This window comes from Rhagoletis pomonella, unplaced genomic scaffold (assembly GCF_013731165.1).
Source record: "Rhagoletis pomonella isolate Grant_MI unplaced genomic scaffold, Rhpom_1.0 Rhpom_scaffold_00013, whole genome shotgun sequence".
Taxonomy (NCBI): Eukaryota; Metazoa; Arthropoda; class Insecta; order Diptera; family Tephritidae; genus Rhagoletis; species Rhagoletis pomonella.
In genome coordinates this window covers 22,448,634-22,470,875 of record NW_023458567.1, presented here as the reverse complement: position 1 = coordinate 22,470,875, position 22,242 = coordinate 22,448,634, and the positions used below count along the sequence as shown (strand labels likewise).

The following is a 22,242-nucleotide window of genomic DNA, read 5'->3' as shown; positions in this document are numbered from 1 at the left end:
ATTCCGGTTTCGGTGAAGCTTTTTGGCCAAGTATGGAAAGGCCAAATTGTAATTTTCAATTCGACTTATTTTTCTTGAGTGATAATCAAAAATATGTTTGGTGCGTACAATTTTGTTAAGTCTTAGGCCAAGCTTCTTCTCCTATTTGTGTTAATTACACGCCACCTCCGAAATCTAAATGTACTTCTTATGAGAAGATTTTTCATGGCAGAAGTACATTCGATGGTGTGTCGTAGGATGTCGTGAGAAGACCGGTGTTAGAAAAACTGTTTCTATTATTATTACCTGTTGCGCTGGCCAGTGATCGAACGTGGGTCTAACCGTGTGTTAGTATGCACCGCTAACCACTAGCGCTACGTCTGCCAAACGAATGGCACCAAATCAAGTTTTAAGCCGAAATTTATGCAACTGAAGTGCAAGTGAAGACGAAGCGAAGTAAATAAACGTTTGTGGGTTACAAGTGCGCGGTAACCTTTTAGAGAAGTTGAACTAAAAATTTTGTAACACTGAAGTTTTTTAAATGGGCACTTAAATATTGATAACGCGTCGCTAAATGCTCATCAAGGCACATCAACACTTGAATTGTCAATTAGACTGCACCTAAATGAAACCTAAATAATGAGACTCCTATAAAACTTGACAGTTCTCTCAAATGTTTAAATTTCTTTTACTGTGGCCTATGACAATAACGATAATATTTGCATCCCAACGCATTTTCCGGGCCGAATTGTCTTTCGTTATTATTAATTGATTTTTTTTTTATCTAGGCACCTTCGTCGAATTTTTATTTGATATTCTCTGAGTTTGCTACGCTGGTTGCTGCTTCAATGTTCTTTCGAGCACACAGCTAGGCGTTCGTGGAAAGCACCTTGCTTACAGGTGGTGCTACCACCATTTAAAGTGACTCAATAGGTATGTTAGGCTAGCGAAATATGATTTCGTTTAGACAAGTATGAGAAATCGTCTCTTGCAGTACGTCCTCATAAGTCCATTCGATGTAGTTTTGTTGGAAATGTTAAACGGACAGTCCTTTCTTGTCGTTGCAATGCAGTTTTTAACCGACTTCCCAAAAGGAGAAAGATTATCAATTCGTCGGAATATTTTTTTTAAGTATGTTACCGCATAACTTTGGACCACGTTAACCGATTTCTAAAATTCTTTCTTTAAAGGAAAGGTGTTACCTCGCAGGTGGTTCCATATTAATTTGGTTTGAATCTGATAATCGGATGATAAAGAAATTAACGATAATCCTAAATTTTTATATGAGAATTGAAGTCGGTTTTGTCGTTTGCTTAAAAATTACTTGTCCTCACTCGTCCACTCCTAAAATGGAAGAAAAGATTTTTATTAGAAAAGGTAAAAGTGTGAATTATGGAAGTGGATTTAACAGGCCGCCTTTATTACATATCAAATACCAAATTTGGCGTCACACTTTCGATTGGCTTCAAATTTGAATTTGCATTTTTCACCTAATCTATTAGAAAATAGCGAACGTTTTAGTGCACTCCATTGCACCAAGCTGCGGCAGCATCTCAGCGGTATTGATTAGTTAACTTGCTAAAGGGAGCTGCTTGGAGCAGAAGCGAAATTATTGTGATGAAATGCTGTCAATATAACAATAAAGAAACATTTTGGGAACAAAGAAACATTTGGCATCTACGCATCTTGCATTTTGACGGCTGTCCCAATTTAACACACGGCACTTCATTTTATTAGTTTTTACGCAGTCTTCACAAATTGCAAATTAACACAATTTTAACTATTTTTTCACTTATAATTCAAATTTCTTTGCCGCTGATTTGTAAACATAGGTTATTGTCAAAACCGGCTAAGCCAAAGTAGCGGTATCACTGGGGGCGCCATCTTTGTTCGCTGCACCGTGGTTTGTAAGTAACCAATTCGGTTTCCGTCGTAGAAACAACGGTAAATATTGGCTTATTTTGGGGTCAATTTTGAGCCTTTAAAGTGCTCTAGCAACTAATGATTTGCAGATATAACTTTAATTTTCGGGATATATGTAGGTTCTCTGGAGCAATAGAAATATTATTGTGTACAAATTTTATATACATTCGACAAAAGTTTACCATTTTAAGGCAAAAAATTGTTGAAAAAATTAGCAATTTTTTTTATTACCAAAATTCTAGAAAACCGCTCGAATGATTTTGTTAATCAAAAATTCAAGTTTTTTCCTTTTGTTTGGTATATGGGATGTATTGGTTGATATCTTCTAAGTATGTTTATTTTGTTCAAATATATGGGCGTAAATGATTTTCCATACAAAATCACTTCGTCATCATTTTGCAAATACGTGAATGCGCTGAAAGTGAGAGAAGGCGGCAAAAAGTGTGTAGGTATTTCGGATTTACATATGTATGTTGATGATTGCAGGTAATGTGGATCGGTTTGGTTTAAGTATTGGCCTTATCAGTGTGGCTTTAGACCTGGCAAATCCACCATAGACCAGGTATTCACAATACGCCAAATCTTGGAAAAGACCCGCGAGAAAAGGATCGACACTCACCACCTATTTGTCGACTTTAAAGCCGCTTTTGACAGCATTAAAAGGAGTCGCCTATACGTGGCTATGTCTGAATTTGACTCATACGGCTGTGTAAAATGACGTTGAGCAATACCACCAGCTCCGTCAGAATTGGGAAAGACCTCTCCGAGCCGTTCGCCACAAAACGGGGTTTCAGACAGGGCGACTCCCTTTCATGTGACTTCTTTAATCTGATGTTGGAGAAGATAATAAGAGCTGCAGAACTGAACTGCTCAGGAACAATTTACTACAGAGCGTGCAATTGCTGGCTTATGCTGATGACATCGACATCATCGGTAACAAAAACCGCGAAGTCTGTTCTGCCTTTTCTAAGTTGGATAGGGAAGCGATAATAATTTCAGCATTGAAATCCAACGCAGAATCACTCTTGCCAAAAAGTGCTACTTTGGACTGAGTAGGCAATTCAGGAGTAAAGTCCTCTCTCGACGTACGAAAACCACGCTCTATAAGTCACTCATCATGCCCGTGCTGGTATATGGCGCAGAAGCATGGACAATGACAACATCCGATGAGGCGGCTCTTGGAGTGTTTGAGAGTAAGATTTTGCGGAAGATTTACGGGCCTTTACGCGTTGGCGACGGCGAGTACCGCAGACGATGGAACGATGAGCTGTATGAGCTTTACAACGACATGGACATAGTGTAGCGAATTAAAATACAGCGGCTCCGCTGGCTTGGCCATGTCGTTCGAATGGATACCGATGCTCTAGCTCTGAAAGTATTCAACTCGGAACCCGCTGGTGGTAGCAGAGGAAGAGGGAGGCCCCCACTGCGTTGGAAAGAACAGGTGGAGAAGGACTTGGCTTCACTTGGCGTTTCTAATTGGCGTCAGTTGGCAGAAACGACTGGCGTGCTTTGCTGAACTCGGCCAAAATCGCTTAGGCGGTTACAGCGCCAAAAAAGAAGAGGAAGAAGAATCTATGTATGTATGTTTGTCCATTTCTTATTATATTAAACGAGCAATTCTTGTATATATATATATATATCCATAGGGTTCTCGGAAACGGCTCTAACGATCTTGATGAAATTTTGTAGGCAGATAATGTTTTGGATGTTAAAGTTATTTGAATAGGCAGTATCTCCGAGAAGACTCGTATAAGGTTGCCACCTAATCGAACTTAGTTACGAATTAATTAAAACATCATAATATGGGTATCAAATGGAAGGTATTTTAAAGATCCCTAATTCAGTATTTTTAATAAGGTTGCCACCTATTTTGAATCGCATATTTATTTAATTTTTTTGTATAGAAAAAAAATTTAAAATATTATTGTTCATGGGTACCAAGGGAAGGTTCTTAAACAATGCTTTCCCTAAACACAATATGTTATGTCTTAGGATAATAGTGTAAGGTTGCCACTTATTTTCGATTCTACACAATTTATCTAAAACATCGCAATATGGATATCAAATGAATGGTATTGTTGAGAACTTTGGTCAGAAAATATTTTCCATCAGGGTTGCCACGCTTCCTTGTAATACAAATTTTTATTTTGTTAATCTCAATCAACATTTTTTTATGTATACATAGTACACATATGTATGTTCAAGATATGTACCATTCATTCCAGCGTATTTCGGAATAGGGTTTCCACCGAAATTTTAGAGTAAGGAATTCACTTAATAGATATGGAAATCCTATTTTTTTTGTTTATTTCGAAAATATTTTTTTTTAAAGCTATCCAAATCTTGAAAACTTAAAAAAATATATGCACTCCGGGCAAAGCTTGGTCAACCTGGTACTGAATGCATTATAAGCGAAAACTTTTTCGACATATCAGATCTGCACCGTTCGTTCGATTTTACAAAATGAGTTATCAAATTAAAGGGCTTGGCCTGTGGATGTGCAGTGACTTCTTATTTTTTCAAAAAGAGTTGCCACGTGATAAAAAAATTAGATGAAAATTATTTTTAAGCTAAATCAATTATTACATTATGAGTATGGATCGAAATGGTTTTGAAAAGGCTTTATTTTTTAATTATATGTAGGGGGTTGCCACCTGTTTCAAGAAGCAAGTTCGACTGAAATAAAGGCAGACAATTTAAATATATATCCTGATATGGATGCCAGACGAAAGAGCGTGTGGTTTGAAAATATTTTGCAGTGGGTTGCCACCTTTTTACAAATTAAGATTCAATATAAGCAACAGGTTAAAAAAATTACCTCAAGATTCAATATAAATCAAATTTTCTTTGAAGAAACTTTATTTCCACACTGCATGTAGGACGGTTGCCACCCGATTTTATAATTAAATTCAATTTGAATTAAGAGTATTAGATAATTTAAATATGTATCACAATACAAGTGTAAGATGAAAAAAGTTTAACGAGGTTTTGGTTTAAAAATAATTTGAACAGGACTGCCATCTGTTTGAAAAACCAAATTAAATTAAATTATGTGAAATATTGAATTTTTGGCGTCAAACAAAGGAGTATAAGAAATATTTCGTTTGAGCATTTATAACATTCAAGAGGATTTCCACCTCTGTAAAAAGTTAAACTCAAATTATTTAATACGTCAAATGAATTATTAAAGTATGGGTAAATATTGACATGGGTTAATAATGTTTTTTTTCTCAACTTTATTCAAGGGGGTTGCCATGTGTTGTATAAATTAAATTCAACTTGAATTAAGGGAATTAGATACACAATTTAAATATGTAACGCCATATGTGTTTGCCATTCGAAAAAGGCTTAACAAGGTTTTGGTTTTATAATATTTTTAATAGGGTTGCCACCCTTTTTAAAATTAGAATGTAATTAAAGTATGCGTAAGTCAAATGAAATATTAAAATATGACGTGAAACGAAGGTGGCAAGATATCCTTAGGGCCGTTTACTCAATATGTGGTTAACACTAATCTCCGTTTAAACATCATTATCGACGTGTTCGGCTCCATGCATATAACATGGAGTCGATAACGTCGATAAGATGTTTTACCGGAGATTAGTGTTAACCAGACATTGAGTAACCGGCCCTTAGTCTGAATATTTAGAATATTAAAGAGGGTTGCCTATGGGTATCAAATGAAACAGGTTTAAAAAGGCTTTATTTCTGAACTATATTTAGGAGCGTTGCCTCGTATTTAAAAAATCAAATTTAACTTAAATCATTAGGCACATGAAATATGTAGGTATCACAATATCAGACGCAGGAGATTTGTTTATTTCTTATCTATATTTAGGAGGGTTGCCAGCTGTTTCAGAAGTCTTAGCTATTATTATTATTATTATGCACAAATCCGGAGACGAAGATAATGTGAAAACGATCACGAACACGAAGACGAATATAAGGCTTATATAAAAAGTAATGAACATTTCTGCATTATGAAAGGAAATCAAAAAGAGTCGAAATAGTGATACACGTCATGGCATATATCTATTTATAAGCTGATGGTACATATGATTGAAGTTAATGCAGATCCACATTATTGCCAATTATTAATATTTTGAAATTCATATTGATTTATTAAATTCAATTTAATACAATCAAAACGAATATTTCATGTACCGTTTTTAACTTGAATGTGATCTGAATAATATCGCGTATTCTACGTTTAAGTTTAGTGGAAGTGGTTTCGACACAGCCCGCAAGTCAAGACGAAGGTGCTGGATGATCCTTTTTTCCAGCGGCCTACCTTCAGCCGTGTTTAATATGACCTCGTCAATATAACCTTAGATTTTTGTACTAAATATGTACATCCTATACAGTTAAATTCAGTGAGTTAACTCTCTACTGTGAAAACTGAACTTAGAAACTGATCCCACCATTTTACCTGACACGCCTTTTACCATAGATAGCAGGGAGTCATGGGAGCATCCATACTAACTTCTTATTATAAACGATTGATTATGGAAACGCATTTTCATTTCGGAAGTATCTTAGTTCCATAGGTCTAACATTATTAGCGTTTTTTCAGTCTTTCCCTGCTGTTACGTATATCTTTTCGTTTGTGTCGATAATTTCGCCATATTGTAAATAAATATAGTAGACATTTCTCGAAAACAAAACTTATCAATTAGTCTGGTTATGCAATTCACTTCCGAGTGAATTTCAATCCCTGCCAATTTGAATTCAGAAATGAATTGCAGAACCTGCCAGAATATAGAAAGCTTCTAACGTGCTATTTATGCAGTAATTTTACTTTTTTTTACCAATTCGACTCGGCACTTTGACATCAGGCAGCGGCCGGCTGCGCATCTGTGCACTTTCGATTTCAATTCGAACACGTTCGCCAACCGCAAGCCATGCAACACTTATGTATGAAACATACGTACATAAGTATGTATGTACATAAGTTTAGGATGTGTACGCTTGCGGTTAACAAATATAACTTTGCTTTCGTTTGTTAGACCCGCTCATCAATGCCACTGCCAAAGAAACTATCTTGGCAAAAGAGTGGGTTAAAACAACATTAAGCACATAGCGAGCAAAAATAAACGAAGAGCTACATATCTACATATGTAGTGCTGAAGTCGCATCTTTTGATAGCTTTATCCGTGTTATTATATTTTTGGCATACTTTTCGCACACATTGTCAGCGCTTACATTATTGTACATATTTTCTTCGAAAAGTGTATTTACATTAAATAACACAGTGCATTGCGACAAGCTGAATTTAAATCTGCTAGTTCCGCAACGAGGATTGAACTTAATTGCACGAATTTTTGAAGAAGATGCTAGGTGACTTTGTTAGCAATGGAAAGCGTTTTTTTTTTATTTTTTATTAGTATCATAGAAACAGTAGAGGTATCCCCTATCCGTTGCATACTGTCTACCATGGTGTATAGATTTGTGCTAACTATGCACCATGCTAGACAGTATGCAACGGATCGAGAATACCCCTAGTGCATTTTATTAATGTATCTACATATATATTTTCTTTCTCAATTGCGCCTTTTCCGCCGCGAACCTTGATCGTCATCATCAAATCGCGCGGATCGTCGCACTAATATCTATTTTGCCATGTAAGCACATATTTATATTAACTAGACAGTGAACTAAAAATGCTTTACAAACTATCAAAGTCTGCAATTTCAGATATTTATTTTATTTATGAATAAGGTTTTTCGCACAATTTTTCTCAAAAGTTTTATTTCCAGCTCTCTTTAAAGGTAAAATTAGTAAGGTAAAAAAAACAAAATTCGCGCATTCAGAAAAAGTATTTTCTTCTTATTAATTTTTGAATTCTTTTACCTAAGTATGTACATGGATCTAGGAGTTTATGATGTATACACTGCATTTCGAAATTTTCCATTTTATCAACGCTTAAGTTTTAGCTTTCCTTTTCTACCGTGCCCGTCTGAGAGAGAATAAACCGTCTGTGCTTATCGGCGCTCGAACTAAGTACTGTCTGGTACGGTTTTTGTGCTCCCGCGCACGTTGCAGAAACTAATTGAATTGTTTAATTCTCCATTTCCCATTTGCTTGCGTGCTATTTGCATTAGAAATGAAACTTTTCCAAGTATTAATCGAAATCGAATAAAATTAAGGTATGGAAAATAGCCTGACATCACCAAAGCGAAATAAATTATAGTCAACACTTGTACAATGAAATTACAGATTTTTAATGCTAATATATTACCAAATACAACTAAAACTTTCTGGAGCTAAAAAAGTGGTAGATGAAATAGAAAAATAAAGAGCTAAATCTAGCTCCAAAAGCACCAAAATGGCAACACTGTTTGCGAGTGATCGTAATTATTATTTTAGTTTAACTAAATTCGACTTTACAAACAGGTGGCAACCCTACTCGTAATATTTTTAAGCTAAAACCTTCCTAAACCCCTTTCGTCTGACTCCCTTATGGTGATACCTATCTATTTCAATTACCTAATTCCTTTAATTCAAGTGGAATTTGATTTTTTAAACAGGTGGAAACTCTCTACATGTAATTAATACACATTTAGATTGATACCCATCTCTTAATAATTCATTTAACTTATAAAAAAATTTGAATCTAATTTTTTAACAGGTGGCAACTCTTAAAAAAAATAAACCTTGAATACCGCAGGGACACCCTATGTTTAATTTTATTCCAAAATTGTAATTCCTGTAATTCTCTACTATCTATATGGAAACAAGAAACGTCCAATAAACATTTTATTTCAAAGAATATATTTTTGACATTTTTTTCTATGAAGAGCTTACGCATGGTTATGCTCTTATTAAAATTCTTAGTATAAAATTTGTCCACTTTAGTGGCTTCCTGGCGGCATATAATTTATTTTATAGAGAAATTTTTGTTGAATTCTTTTTAGTGGATAAAATACCTTTACAAAAATACCAAACACTTTCACATTGCAGATAACGAATTTTTCGATTTTTGCCCGGCGGCATGTGCGGTGGAGAGAAGAAGTGAAAAAATTAAATTATATATGTATTACTACATAGTATTGTACGGGGGAAAAATCTGTCACGTCCGTTATCACATTTTAATTCAAAATTAAAGCAATAACGACTTTCTTCGGATTTTGTCTCCTTTTCGTATATTTTTTTGTCAACCAAAGGACTAATTCTAATTTTTTTTTATAAGTGACGTATGATTTTTTAAACTCTAAACTCATACGAATGTCACGAACTTACGAGAAGGCAATTCGCAATGTAAAACAGGAATCCTGGAGGGCTTTTTTCTCTTCATTATAATAAGCGAAAGAGTCCGCCCGGACGGGATGGATCCTATCCAAGGAACACAGCAACCATCAAAAATCTAAATCAGGTTTCAGGGTTAGTTAGCAATGTAGCGGCACCATGCGTAAATGTCGTTAACGAAATTATCACGCGGGAGAAGATTGCATGGGCTATTAACAGCTTCTCCATACAAATCTCCAGGTTCGGACGGGGTTTTTCTAGTAATGCTGATGGGGAACCAGTCGTGGGTAATTTCTTGGATGGGGAGCATTTTCAAAGCATGTGTAATGCTCAAATATGTTCCATCTACTTGGCAAAATATTAAAGTAGTTTTCGTTCCCAAGGTAAGCAAGAGAGGGCATACGGTATTTAAGGACTTAGACCTATCAGTCTCTCGTCTTTTGTACTGAAAACTTTCGAGCGGACCCTGGAAACGTAAATTAGTCAACGGAGAATTGTCTACTGCACAGGGCGCTTTACAGAATTTGTGCTTCATGGGGTTACACACAAGGTAGAGTCATCGCTGGAAAATTAGCAATATATTTACGTTGGCGGCCTTTCTGCGCATAGAAGGGGCGTTCAACTAGAGGCAATAGAACAGTTACTCTGAAATCAAGAGATTGAGAACTTCCTGGTAAACGGATCTCTACCATGCTTTGTACACGGATTGTAAACGCTTAGCTAGCCATCAGTCGTCCAAAGGGGGGACTCGGAAAGGCGGGGTAGTGTCGCCGCTGCTGTGGCTTTGCGTACTAAACATCATTCTTCTAAGACTCAGCGGGGAAGGGGTCAAAGCTGTCGCGTATGCAGATGATGCAGTGATTTTGGTATCCGGATTGTGCATAAATGTGATAAGCGGAATGCTTCAAAGAGCACCAGGGGAATTGGGTTCATTGGCAAATAGCTGCGGGCTCAACGTTAATCCCTCGAAGACCGAATTACTATTATTGACTACAAGGGAACAGATTCCTAGTTTTAACATACCTTCCTTAAGTGGGCCTACTCTTTCTCTTTTCCCTTACGCTAAGTATTGGAGAGTATATGTTCCTGCAAGAAAATGCTGGGTAAGAGTGGGTCCTACGACGGAATCTTTTGCTATGGATGTACAAGGCGGTGATTCGCCCAACTATTGCATAGGGTTCGCTGGTTTCGTGGAAAGGCGTAGGGATGAACTATGTTCGTATCCATGATGCATTTAATGTCGTCTGTCATCTGCCATCGATTGATCTCCTTAATAAGGAAAAATCTTCACAGACTGTGGAAAGAACGTACGTACGGACACGGACGTATCCTGTACTCTTTCGACGACATAAGCATTCGCGAAAATATCTGACTTTATTTGTCCTTCGCTTCTCTTCAAGAAAAACTTCGGTACGATGGTTCCATCAAGAAAAGAGTGAACGAACGGACGGCTTAAAAATGGATTGTGGCGTAGGGGTGAGAATTTTTTCAACCGACCTTCAAATCGAGGAATCTATTCGATTAGCGAATTCAGGTCTTTGTCATCAAAAAAAAAAAAAATTATTTTAGTCTCGAAGCTAGCGAGAACCAGCATTGCTATTTTCTCGGATAATCAGGCAGCGATGAAGGCATGGCCATGTAAGCATCACCTCCAGCATAATAAAACAGTGCAGAGATAACGTTGTGGCTTAAGCTGACAGGGTCGTTGCAGTGATCTGGGTGCCGGGGCACAGCAGCAGAATTCATGGCAGCGAGATGGGTGACGAGCTAGCCAGGGATGGATCGGATCTAGATGTCTTAGAGGCAGAGGAGGTTATTGTGCCTCTGAGCTATATCAGTTGCCCTCGAAAAAGGTGGCTTAAAGTAGGTGGAAAGGCCTACAATCCTGTAGGGTCTCCAGGAGGCTCTGGCCCACCTAATGCGCAAAACGCACTGATTTTCTTATCAAAATAAAGAGGAGGGATCTATCTCGACAAACTGGCGTTTACACAGGGCACTGGGCTGTGGGAATCCATGCTACAAGACTAGGACTGGAACACAAAACTTCGTGTAGCTGTAATTCACGATATGCAGAAGACCCCGTGGAGCATCTGCTGTGTGATTGCTCGCAATACGTAGGGCTAGAATCAGGCTTCTAGGCAAACCCGGCAACTGCGATTTAACAGACATAAGTGATATTAACCATAGGTGCTAATTGTAGTTTTTTAACCTGCCACCTAAACCTGCCAACCCACCAATATTTCGCGTATGGTGAATATCTGATCTATGGTGGATTTATCAGATCCGAAGCCAAATTGGTGAAGTTAAGTCATCTCATTGACGATTTGCTGTATCCTTTCGTACAATATGCCCGATAAGACCTTAAATACGATCTCGGATGGCGGACCAGCGGAACTTTTCACGTTGTAGATGGCACAGAACATTCTTAAATTCCAACCGGTAGGCCTGCTTTCGTCTGACCATATTCTGCATACGAGTTGATGCATGCAGCTTATCAACTCTTCACCGCCGAACTTGCTATTCATACCTCTTCATATGCAGGCATGGAACATGTATTCCGTTCGCCTTGATTCGGGTTCGTCTTTACGCTGATTTCAGTGCTATTATCATTTAGTAGGGCGGAAATGTGTTTTTTCTATAATTTACGTATGTTATGGAAATCGGTAAGTAGGTTACCATGGTTTTTCTTATAGGAATTCGCCCTCATCTTGAAATCTTCCATAAGTCGCCTATATTTCTGATAAAATTTCAGGAGTTTTTCCTGTCGGACAGCCGATGTGGAGAGTGGCAAAGCTGACAATTGATTCCGATTTCAGTTTTCAGCGTTGTCTTGCTGGGCTTACATTTTTTTCTGCATAAAGGCGTATGCGTATCTTAGCTCCAACCAGATAGCGGGCCTCATTTGTAATAAGTGAATTTAAGCTCCGACTCGATTTTAAGTCAAATTCTCTACTTAAACTCATTTCATCAGTGCAAAAACTGAGTCTGATCTTAAGCTCTCCCCTACCAACCCTGGCATTAAAATCGCTAAGCCCGATGTTGATTCTTGAAGGATAAAAAGATATCTTTGAATGCCTTAATGCTGCTTTTCGTGGGAGAATTGAAGTAGAGTTTGAAGAATCTCGCTTTGGTGTGTTCTCTGGGTTAAAAACTAGGCAACCCAAACCCAAGCCCAATTTTACGCTCATTTATATTTTTCATATCTAAGTATAGCAGACGTCCGCCGCATTTCGATAGCGGTGATGTCAGCCTTGGTCTTCCTGACAAAATCAACCAGCCGGGCAGAGCCACCTCGACGATTAAGTGTCCAGACATTCCAGATACATATTTACCTTCAAATCATAGTCTTTTAAACTTCCGTCATGGCCGTCATCTAAAGAAGTTTCATCCGGCATATAGCGGATCTCAAATCCAGCGCACAGTCCGAAACTTGGACAATTTTTTAAGACACATTTATTACCTTGTTTATACTATACACATAAAGCGCTTTGACTCAGTTCGCTGTGACTCAAAAGCAATGCATAAACCAATTTTGAATAGGTTTTTTTAAATAGGTTTTTTTATTTTGTTCATCATTCATTTAACACGAGGTGAAATATCGGCTGGTTTTCTTTATACAGCCAGCTTTAAGATTGAATTATTATTGCAATAAATTTCCATTTCGGTCAACCGCGTAAATTAAAATTACACAAATGTTGAATAAAAGCACAGTCGCAACATTTGCAATCGTTTCTTTAGACTTCATATCGAACCCATAAATTTAAATTAAAATGTTAGTTTTATCATATACATACATATGTACATATAGATATGTAACAGTATTCATTGAAAAAATAAACATACTATTTGCATCTACCTAATACTCTCTATAATCAACGGGAACTCCTTACCCGATAACAGTGTAGCAAGCCATTTTCACTCCTCATACAGTTTTCGCCACTAACCAAATGCTGAAATTGAATTTTATTTATTTTATGCCGACGATAAATGCAAATGCAGTTTGTAGCACAAGAGTATTAATCTAAAGGCCAATGGCTCGATGCCAACTCCTTCACAGCGAAAAACTATAGCGATGTCATTTTTTTCTTTGCCTTGAAAAGCTATGGAAAACACTAGGTGGAGGTGTGGGAAAATCGTGAAACTTAAACCATAAGCATTTGGAAAAATTCGACCTTAGCATTTATTATTGAATATGTCACAGTCTGTATTAATTTTTTATAATAAACGTAGACAAAAATGAGGTGATATTTTCCATTTTACATATTTGCAAACAAATCCAGTTTATTGTGCCTGTTAAAAATATAATTGCCTTCGGTGTTGAAATGTATTTTCCAATTGTGTAACGCTTTTTTTTTTTGAACCCCTACACCAACGTTCAACTGATAGTCAGTTACATACATACGGCTTGAATTTAGATTCACATACACATGGACATTAGAGTGGGCCAAAAAAAAAATTGTCAAAGATAAAGTTTGGGGCACCTTCCAATACTTTTCCTCTTGCCGAAATAGGTGCTGGTTCCAAACCTTTCGTTTCTAAGTATAAATTTAGAAGTATTGCGTACATATATTAATCAAGCAATTGGTTAAGTAACCTAAGAACATCTCAAATTTAAATTATCTAAAAAAAGATCATAAGCTTCAGTTGTCATGGCCACAGTACCTTTTTATAAAAATCACCAATATAGCATAGGAGGACTCTACGTGTAATTCTATGCAAATTTTCCGAAGAAACCATGAAGTGTAAAAACTTTCACTGTTGCGCCCTCCTTAAAGCATATTTTTATAAAACAAAATTTAGCCCCTCGTTACCGACACTACAGCAATATGCTAAGAAACCTATTTTCACAATTTGGCAAACTACAAATTGATTTCAGACCCATGTTTTCTTCGGAAAATTTGCTTGGAATTACACGTATAATCCTTCTGCGCTATACGCGCGTAGTCGAATAGCATAAATTTCTCATACAAATTGACCCGCACTAACATGCATACATACACACCGATACAATATAGCATGGCTAAGTGTTTACTGCTTCGGATTCGGCTTTTGGCAGCAGGATACGCATTAATTTGATTCCTCACATAGGTAATAAATAAATGATAGCATTTCGTTATCAGTAGTCTGGCAGCGTGGGGTGATTTATAACGAAAAGCTACTTGTGACGCTTGTCACGACGACATTTGATAAGTCAATCAATCATATTTATATTATGTATGTAGTTTATGCAACTTGTTTTCGATTTCTATTTTATGTATGCATACACATACGTATGTATATTCTTCTTTTTTCTCTATCGTGGCAATACAAAATTTTGTGGTCAGTGGCCGCTGGTGTTAGCTAAATTGCTGCAAGTATTAATTCCAAAGCCAGTTAGAAAATGATGAATCGAGGCTGCCAGAGTTTAAAATTGCTTATTATTTGCAGGAGTTGCAGGGCAAGAATTTCTCCAGACTCGCGTTATTCAGCAGTTGCAGGGCCTAAAGTCAGCAATCGGCGAAGTACCAAACTGTCTACTAGAATTCGCTAAAGGAAGGGCAATATTCTTTAACATTGCATGAATGCAGATTCATGGGTTGTAAACGTATCTGGCAACACTACAGGCAATATTTCGTTTCTGTACGACCTATTATGGCCAGCATAACCTAACCTAAAGTTCTTTAGAATAGCACGGAACGGGGCAGCCAGAATAGATCCATCTACTGTAGTATTAAGATTTGGGAAAGGTTTTCTACCAATAATGTGCGTTTTTTTTTAGAATTTTTTGATTACCATATTTTTATGAAAAAATAACAAAAAAATTTTAACTTTAAAAATCTTGCAAATATTTAACAAAAATCACCATATACTCATCATTGCTGCTCACTGTATGTGTGTAAGTTTGTTTGTTTGGGCCAAACCTTGCAATCAATGTTTGATGATCTAGTTACTTGAAACTTTAAATTAAGCTCAGAATCCAACGACAAAGCAATAAATGCACAAAAAACGTATTCAGTAGGTGGATCGGGGGTCTATATATTTCGAAAACCTGCATCTGTGGTCTACTTTAGTTTATATTTATAATTCTCATTTTTGTTGTTGGTATTTCCGACAGGGTAGGAGTGTGATGTAATGTGGAACGATTTTCCGTCATCCCTTGTCAAATTTGGTTTGGAGACAAACCGGTTTCGGCGTTGTGCCATCTTCAGTGTCATTTTTCGTATAATATAATATATAATATATAATACCTAACTGAAAGGAATAACTCCACAAAAAATGTTGCCGATAGGTGGCGCAAGATTCGAAATATTTGGCAAACTCATATTTATGATTCGATTTCGTTTACATATCGAGAGCTTGTTTTAATGATAGTTTCCACTATTAACTTATTATAAATAAATTCAAATAAACTTCTCACAAAATTTGCATTTTCTTTTAATCGATTTAAAAAAATATGTCTGAAAAATATTCTGTATTGAAAGCAGGTAGGTTTTCTCCATGAAATGCATTTTTTTTTATTAAAAAGTTAATTAACTTTTAAAGAAAATATTCTTACTAACAAAATCAAGAAGAATTTTCGCATCAAATCAATAAGAAATTACTGTATGTTTTAGTTTTTTCATCTGTCTTACCTCTTCGTTAAACTCTTGTGACAGGAAATCATTTAATTTTTACAAGTTATAGCCTTAAGTAGGGAGCCCACAATGGTAAATTTTAATTCACTCGAGCATCGTGGAGACCTATTGGATTTTCAAGATTAGACAATAGAAAGAGTTGCGGGGTTCGTGTTACCATACGGAAAGATTAAAAGTGGGAGAGAAAAAGTTACTCGATCCCGAGATGTTAAGAGAGCCCGAATGAAGCCCTCGTTCAATAATCGGACGATTCAGATATGACGCAAGCTCGAGGCGTCGTCTTGGATATACAAAAGAAAGGATTTTCTTAATTTGACGATTAAAATAAAAATTTGTTCGTTTATCAGATGTTTCGCTTGCGTCACGTTTTAATCGCCAAATTATCGAAATGGACACTTTTCGGTGTGTGGTTAACCCACCATACCTCAATTTAACACGCTCGAGTAAATATTGCCATTTTCGGATCGGAAACCCAACGCGGGTCGCCCTACATAGAGGGCTTAGACTTTATGGATGCATTCAACAGGCTGCAAGGTATCCCCCATATCTTAAATCTGCCGCTCTCGATTTTTAGGTTTCGACAGCGCAAAGTTTCTCCTTAAGAAATATTTGAAAACGAAAAACACTACATCAACCACCAAACAATTAGAATAAAATCCCAAAAGCCAAATATTTAGAATGTACTCAACCGTGATTAAAATTGAAATACTAATGTTAGTGATTTTAAAATTCAGCTTCATTCTACTGCCAACCTCGAAAGTGAACTTTACAAATAAATAAGCAATTAAATTGTTTGCCAATTTTAATTATACGTAGCGCATGTAGAACTTCAAAAATTTGCTTTTTGTGTGGCCCGCCTATGCTTCTGAAGTTACCATTGCTTAATATACGATTACTTGATTTCCGCATGCAACACTAAAAGTATTGCACCCATATCCATAAATATGTTGTACGAAAAAATTTTAAAAAGTAACACAGCAAAACTGAATAATGAAACAAAAACATTTGCACTACTAATAAAAAATAACTTGTGGGATAAAACTCTTATATCGCGACCGGTTCGACATAAATATTAGTATGTTATTGTTGTTGTGCACCGCAATGGCGATGTCATTTCCGTCGTTTGCCAATTTTGTGGAAACTATTAACTATTTGAATTTGTTACGATTTTACGTATTTATGGTCAAATGTATGCATTTCTCTGCATACTACATATAAACGTGCAAGCAGTCCATACTTAAATATGTATGCAGATGTACTTGAAGCCATAAAATGATAGCGTGTATGCTTACATACCCCATAGGAAATAGGAGCACATAATAATTCCTTACCAGCAACATACATACATTTCATCCGTTGGTCCTAACCACTTCCCTACCGAATCTTCTTACCTTAGCAAAGGCGTGATTACCTTATGGAAGTACGAATTTAGAAAGTAAATTTGGTATCACGCATATTTCTGAGCCGCTTTACCAAATAAGGTATATATAATGTATATCAGTCACTCGGAGTAGCCCAGAGCTCAAAAATAACTTCGGCGGCACTTTATTTTGCAGCTTCCACTGTAAGGCGTCAGCATAGGTGTTCATTTTGCGATTTACTAATAGACGACATTGGTCATGATGACAATTTTTGTACTAAAAGCTGAAAGAAAGCATGAATTATCTCGTAAGGTGCTTAATTTTTCCAGTGGGTATGTATGTACTAGGGATGTTTCGAATGTCATATTTTCCACATTCGCGAATTCGAATGCGAATTTTCTGAATCCGAATGTGCGAATGCGAATGGTAAGAATAACATTAAAAAAGCTATGATCGTTGTTATTACTTAAAAATTTTGTAAATTATTAGAACATTGAACGAGTGCTTAACCTATACAGTGTTTTAAACTAGCAGTCAAAGTTCAAAAGGGGCATATTATGTATGTATACATATTTCAAAAAAAGTAGTTTTGCTACCTTTTCTCCCATGAGGCGATTTCTTAGAGGCTTTTATATAAGTCCGGCTGCACTGAACAATTGCTCACTTGGAACGTTGGCGGGTGGAGCGCTCAGATCTGTCAATTTGTCGTATTTTAGTTTAGTTTTCCATCAATCGAGAGGATTTGCACCGAGATAAGCTCGTTTTTCTTTAAGATAGGCCTTCAATTGAGCTTTACCCCCCTATTATAAATTCATACGATACACGATAAACGCTTGCATTGTGTTAATCCCTATTACGAATCGATGTTTGTAAGTAGTATGAAATTCGATAGTTAGCGTGGCTGATTTGTGTTGGATCACAATAAAAAGCGAACAAAAATCGGAAACGATAATACGAAAACTGATTTTAAACGATGCGCTTGCAAGCGTTTATCGTCTATCGTCTGGAAATTCATAATAGGGGGTTAATTTCATTTTTTTAACGTCTCCAGAATCTACATCCGAGCGTTCGCTTTCGCTGGAGAAATCTAAAATTATTTCCAGGTTGCTTATAATACTTTTAGCAGTACCTGTTGAAGGCCCATCAATTTGCTTCATATACTACTTAACCGTTTAGCGCCTGAGGCTAAAAGCCGGTTATTGTCCATACCCTGGTTAGACAGACTTGGAGCCATTTCAACAATATTAGAGTGGACTCTCTGCATTCGCTAAACATTCGTATCACTTGATGCGAATGCGAATGTGTAAAATGATGCGAATCATTCGCATAACGAATGCGAATGCAAATATTCGCAACATGCCTGGTATGTACATGCATAAATACATACTTATATATGTACATATGTACATTTATTTTCAGTTTATTGGTGGCTGTCACTCACTTTCAGCCGCCCGTGACTTTGACACTGCTGCAACAGGTTAAATTGCCAAATGCACTTGAATGAAAAATGCCGCATAATATACATACATACATACAGTGTACATAGGCATTTACAGCCATGCAATATGTCTGCATCATAAAGATGTAAATCGACCTGGCATTACGTGACAAACATATAAAAGCGCACAAAAAAGCTGTCAAGAAAACTCTTGTAAAAATGTTGCATTCGTTATGGGAGAGTCTTCAGGTTTATGCATTCATTACCCCCCTAGTGCAAATTGTGGGAATGACATGACATTACATATTCGTATGAATGTATAACAAGAAATGTGAGCCATATTTAGCAGTACCGAGAATTATATGTATGTATAAACCTGGGCTTTCTTTAAAGGTACACAAAACAAATAGTTATTTAGTATACTAAGTGGTATATAAGAGCGATCATAATTAGTAGTCTTAAGTTCATATCTGACAGGTGTTTGCGTCCTGAAAGTTGGGAGTCACAAAACGCATTATCGTATGTCGAAGATGTTCACTTAGGCAACGCCGACCACCTAAGCAACACGAACATTGGTTAAATGCAGAGCAGGCAAATTTTCGATGACAACATCGTCCAAAACGGTCAGATGTTGTCTATTTTCCAAGTAAGCAAAGCAAGCGAGTTAAGCGTTCGCGGTTGGCTAATTTTTTTTTATAAACTTAATTTTTTGTTTTGTTTTATTTGATTTTATAATTCTTTAATTTAAATTTTGGAGTTTAATTTTATTTAAACAGTTTACAAAAACTATAATTACATAAAGAAAAAATAAACGTAATAATTGATTGAATTAAAAAAAAAAAAACTATATGAAAATCCTATTGTTTATGTAACCATTTTTTTTTCCTTTTTAAGAGTTTTTACATATAAAATCTGTGTTCGTATGGAAAAGTAGCTTATGTCGAAAGGCCGGCTTTAGTATAATGCGGCATTCCCTTTATTTTTTAAACGACAAGGAATTTTTTGATGAGACTTAAAAATAATATTGATTTGCTAGTATCGGAACTATTTTTTGCACGTTTATTTGCTAAAAGTTGTTTAACGGCTTAGCGCCCGTAAGTTATTCGCAATCCTATGCTGCGAATGCCGATTTATACTAAAGCCAGCCTTTCGACATAAGCTACTTTTCCATACGAACACAGAAATATATTACTAGGCTGAATCGATTTTGTGTGGGAGGAAAATAAAAGGCATTTGACCGTATTTTAATAGTAAAATTATGATGTCTTCGGTCTAAGCCAATTGTTGTTGGCCACGAAAGATTAATTTAAAACTTATCTTTATCCCGCGCAATTGAATCAAAGTGTATGAATTTTGGAAATGAAATTTGAAATGCGTTAATTGTAATAAACAGGGCGATATATCAAATTAACGGTTATTAAATTTAGTACCTCACGTTCATTTATAATTTTTCAATAAGTCTACAAGTTTTTAAGATATTAAGAGGAAACTTACAAAATCTTCGTTGCGAAAAATACAAAAAAGTGAGACGAGATTTATTTCAACGGGTTTAATGTTTTCGGATGTTTATATAATATTAAAAGGACCATGTACTTAATCACGCCGATTTGGTCAGTTTTTAAGATTGTGGTGCAGGAAGTCAAACATGTATTGTCAAAGATTAGGAATCGTTTGATAAGTTAATACTGGTTTCAAGCATATAAGTATTGACATACATACATACATACATAAACATAATACAATTTGGGTGATAAACGCTCATTTTAAGTCCATTTATGCAGTCTTTAAAATTGGTGCTCAATGGTTTCATTAAACACCGACGAAGCACATTTTTCGCGGTTTCTAAATTAGCAGTTATATGAAACTAGGGAACATGCAATAAGTGTTTAGATATACATAAATATTTCTGTTAAGTAAGTCCATTATGTGAAAAAGTGACTGTAGGTAAATGCAATAGTCTTTAACATCTCCCGGGAAATCCTTTTGAGGACTCTCCAATTGGACGATATTTCTTTGCATTCAGCTTGAACGAAAAAACTCACTCCGTGGCACACTTTTCTGTAATCCGGTTCTTTGATTTAAAAATTATTTATACAATTGAAGAGAAATTTATTTAGAAAAATCTGGAGACCCACTTAAGTCTTTCGCTATAACTTTGGGAAATGTTACTCGATCGGTACGTAATAATTACCAAATTGAAGGCGAGACTTACTGTTACCGATTTATGATAATATTATGATGAAAAACGTTCAGATTATAAACAAGTTTTTTTTTAAATAAAAAAATGTTGAACAAATTTTTTTTGACATTTTCCTTTATTTGCAAATTTTTTTATATTGTATGCATAAACATAAGTGAACTAATTAGTGTTTCTGGAAGTTGTGCCTGTTCAGTGTTTCCATACTCATTTGCATAAACAAAATTGCTCCACGGTGATGGAACATAATGGCTTTTCTATTAGAGCTACCGAAATTGTTCCTAAATTTGAAAAAAAAAATTCGCAAACTAGCTAATATTAAAAAAAAAATAATAGATTATTTGGAACCAGCGACCTAATACACGCCAGCAATATTAATGCTGTTCTTTACATCTTTTCACTATAGACCAGTGCAATTATCAAGAGAACAATTAAAATATTATTAACAAGAATTGGTCTTATTCGACTAGTGTGCTCTGGGTCACTTGGCGGTCGATGCGCGGGCTCTTACAATTAAAATAAAATTTTTCATGATACAATATATTTTCACTATTACCAAGGGATTTCAGAAAAATTAGATTTTCGACCCGCCCTAATAGTTACTATGAAAAAAGGTTAGATAAACAATTGGTTAGTATTTTTGCAGTCCTCTAAGAGAAACAGAACTTCCTGATCGAAAAATATTGATTTTTAATAATTCTATACCATTTCTACGAAAAGTGGTTTTTTCCCATAGAAAATATATGGAAAACTTTAGTAAAGTAAAATAAACGCAATGCGTGTAGTCCCTACGCGCGGAAGAAATGAAACTTAATAGAGGAAATTCTAAAAAATCAACGGTAATTTTTAGCCACTTGAAACTTGCACATTATTAGACTAAAATTGAATGGGCTATAATATAAAACTGTGTATTCAAAAAAATTCTACCGCTTCTGAGAAAAAAGTTTGAAATTTGGGTGAAAATTTGTTGAACTTTTTTGCGGTCTTTTAAAAAGTTTTAAGCTTGAGTTTATGTGAGTTTTGTGAGAGAATGAACTGTATTTTAATTGAAAATTCTTAAAAATAAATAAATAAACATGAGTGGCAAACAATATCACTTTGAAATGGGGGTGCTATTGTATTGGCCAATACTGTACATACACATGTACATTCTTTCTAATATGCAATATGCATATATTTTTTTAATTTTTAACGAGCTTTAATTTTTTATTTTTTATAACCGACTGGTAAGTTTGATTATTATTTGTGGCTGAGATAACATTCATATCTGCAATAATAACTAATGGGTTGTGGATCATTTCTACCATTAACCACTTCCAATGAAAACTTTTCTTTCAAAAAGTTTTTCAGTTCATCAGATTCGGCCAGCAACATTGACATTGAAATCTCCTTCGTGAACTGCAGGTCGATCATAACAGTCTACTTATCTTTATCGTTATCTTTATCTTTATCTTTATCTTTATCTTTATCTTTATCTTTATC

At 35.7% G+C, this 22,242-nt stretch overlaps 1 protein-coding gene across 3 annotated transcripts in view; it reads left to right on the top strand.

Annotated features, from left to right (window-relative positions):
• Positions 1-22,242, top strand: part of LOC118748995 (flotillin-2) — a 516,275-nt gene that overhangs the window by 199,240 nt on the left and 294,793 nt on the right. The gene's annotated exons all lie outside the window — the stretch shown is intronic.